Genomic DNA, 3,551 nt, shown 5'->3' with positions numbered 1-3,551 from the left:
GGATTTTGCTTGGTAGTAGTTTTGTTTGGAGTCTTACTGGTGTTTCCGTTTATAATGTAGGGCATATGTAAGCCGGGCGGAGTATATAAGGGGCATAGTCAGGGGGTATAATAATGGGGTAAAAAAAAACAATAAAATAATCCATAGATGTGTGTTACGCTGTGACACAATCCTTTCTGCACAGGCCGGTGTCGCACTGATATATTGCTTCCTTTATTATCCCCCTTTTGGTCCACACTCCGCGCCTTTGTAGTTTGGGGAATTTTGCTGGGAAGTGTTGTCCTGGTATAATACGGGCACCGTCGCTTCCAGCGGATATGTTTGGGCCTCCCCTTCCTGGTTCCCTAATTTTAGGTCCTTGAAAAATCGCCTCTTCAAACAGAAGAAATGTTCCCCTCGGGCCCGTACAACTGCATATTTTTTTATTTCCTGACTTATTGGAGCCATAACTAATTTTATTTTTCATAGACGTAGCGGTATGAGGGCTGGTTTGTTGCGGTACGAGCTGTAGTTATTATTGGTACCATTTTGGGGTACATGTGACTTTTTGATCACCTTTTATCCTATTTTTTGGGATGCCAGGTAAACAAAAAAACACAATTCTGGCACAGCTTTTTTCATTTTTTTTATACAGCATTCACCATGCGTTATAAATTACATGTTCACGTTATTCTGCGGGTCAGTACGATTCCGGCGATACCTAATTTATAGCACTTTTTTATGTTTTACAACTTTTTGCACAATAAAATTACTTTTGTAAAGAGAATGTATTTGTTCTGTCGCCAAGTTGTGAGAACCATAACTTTTTAATTTTTTTGTCGACGGAGGTGTATGAGGGCTTGTTTTTTGCGGGACGAGCTATAGTTTTTATAGGTACCATTTTTGGATACGTGCGACTTTTTGATCACTTTTTATTCTAATATTTGTAGGGCAAAGTGACCAAAAAACAGAAACTCTGGTAACGTTTTTTAAGTTTTTTTTTACGCTGTTCACCGCGTGCAATAAATAATATAATATTTTGATACCTCCGGTCGTTACGGTCGTGGCGATACCAAATACATATGGTTTATTATTATTTTTCAATAATAAAGGACTTGATAAGAGTAAAAGGGGGATTGTGTTTTATTTGATACTTGAAACTTTTACTGTTTTCAAACTTTTATTTTGTGCACTTTTTTTTACACTTTTTTATACTTTTTTTACACTTTTCTTCAAGTCCCACTAGGGGACTTGAAGGTCCAACGGTCAGATTTTTTTTTTTCTAATACATTGCACTACCTATGTAGTGCAATGTATTAGATCTGTCAGTCATTCACTGACAGCAAGCCGATTAGGCTTCGCCTCCCGGCGGGGCCTAAATCGGCTTCCGTAATGGCAGAGCAGGAGACCATTGTGTCTCCTGTTGCCATAACAGCAGTCGCCAGTCCTGATTGCCTGTCAGGGCTGGCGATCTGCTAGTAACCGCTACGATGCAGCAATCGCTTTCGATTGCTGCATCGAAGGGGTTAATGGCAGGGATCGGAGCTAGCTCCGGTTCCTGCCGTTACAGGTGGATGTCAGCTGTACAGTACAGCTGACTTCCACCGCTGATGACGCCGGATCAGCTCCTGACCCGGCGCCATCTTGCCGGCAGCTACGGAAGCCGATCAGGCTCCGCCGCCGGGCGGATCTTGACCGGCTTCGGTGCTAGGCAGACCGGGAGGCCAGTATTAGGCCTCCGGTTGCCATTGCAGCCACCGGAACCCCGGCAATTTCATTACTGGGGTTCCGATGAGCTGCAAACACCTTAAGTGCAGCGATCGCGTTTGAGCGCTGCACTTAAGGGGTTAATGGCGGGGATCGAAGCTAATTTCGGTCCCCGCCGTTACAGCCGGATGTCAGCTGTAAGATACAGCTGAGATCCGGTGATGATGGCACCGGCTCAGCTTCTGAGCCGGTCCCAAACATTTGGCGTACATGTACGGCAAGATGCGGGAAGTCAGTACTTTCCATGACGTACATGTACGGCAAATGTCGGGAAGGGGTTAAAAGCTCCGCGTGTCAGCAGCGTATGATGCGTGGCTGCGTGATTTCCGCGCAGCAGCTATCATGATGACACTCTGGTTGTATGTTTGTAAACAGAAAAGCATGTGGTGCTTTTCTGTTTTCATTCATACTTTTGACTGCTGTTGCGCGAATCACGCGCGTCACACAGAAGTGCTTCCGTGTGCTGCACGTGATTTTCACGCACCCATTGACTTCAATGGGTGCGTGATGCACGAAAAACGCACAAATATAGGACATGTCGTAAGTTTTACGCAGCGGACATATGCTGCGTGAAAATCACAGACTGTCTGAACGGCCCCATTGACTAACATAGATCCATGCGAGGCGCGTGACAATCACGCGCATTGCACGAACGTATTATACGTTCATCTGAATAAGCCCTTAGAGTTATGCTAATTACTTTCTTAATAGACAACTGGGCGTGTTTTTACATTTTTACCAACTGGGCGCTGTAAAGAGAAGTGTATGACGCTCACCAATCAGACCAATCAGCATCATACACTTCTCTCCATTCATTTTTAGCAGTACTCGCAACACAGTGTGATCTCACGAGATCACGCTATGCAGTCACATACTCCCATATTAACTTTACCGAAGTGTCTTGGGAGTGATTAGAAATCACCTCCAGCCAGGACGCGATGTCTATTCACACTCCCGACACTTCGGTAAAGTTTCTGTGAATGACAGCACAGCGTGATCTCGCGACATCACGCTATGCTGTGTGAGTGAGTCCCCAAGAAACTTTACCGAAGTGTCGGGAGTAATGAATAGACATCGCGTACTGGCTGGAGGTAATGTCTATTCACTCCCAAGTCACTTTGGTAAAGTTAATGTGGGAGTATGTGACTGCACAGCATGATCTCGTGAGATCACGCTATATTGCGAATACTGCTAAAAATTAAATTGATGGCCTATCCTCAAGATAGGCCATCAACATCTGAGCGGTCGGGGTCCAACTCCGGGCGCCCCCGCTGATCAGCTATTTTGGAGGGATTTGGAAGTCTGTAATACTGTGAACCACTGCTACCAGTGTGTTGGCGATTCACAGTGTGAGCAGAAAAGGAAATTAAGGGGATGAATCACTTGTACGAGCGCTGCGGCCCCTTCAAAACAGCTTATTGACAGGGGTGCCGGGAGTCAGACCCCAGCTGATCAGATACTGGACAACCTCTTTATAGTCAATAGGGAAAAAAACTATAAAAAAAGTTACAAAAATTTAAGGATTGGCCAATCGCGTGGGATTCTGAAACATTTTTTGAACGGGATTATTAAAATTTACATTGGTCATAAACATAAAGAATGTGTTGGCTGAATGACCATTTGGAAAAAAACTGATTGCACCTTGAGATTGTCCGGGCCTCTTATTATTTGTGAGGGTAGCAAGAAAAGTGACTGACACACAGCTCTGGGGCCACATTTCTTCAAGGGAAACAAAGTATAAGACTGATTCAAATCCAATGACCATTGTTGCCCCCGGGGCATAACTGGGCTATCCTTATACACAT

This window comes from Rhinoderma darwinii, chromosome 10 (assembly GCF_050947455.1).
Source record: "Rhinoderma darwinii isolate aRhiDar2 chromosome 10, aRhiDar2.hap1, whole genome shotgun sequence".
In the NCBI taxonomy this organism is placed as follows: domain Eukaryota; kingdom Metazoa; phylum Chordata; class Amphibia; order Anura; family Rhinodermatidae; genus Rhinoderma; species Rhinoderma darwinii.
This window is presented reverse-complemented; position numbering follows the sequence as displayed.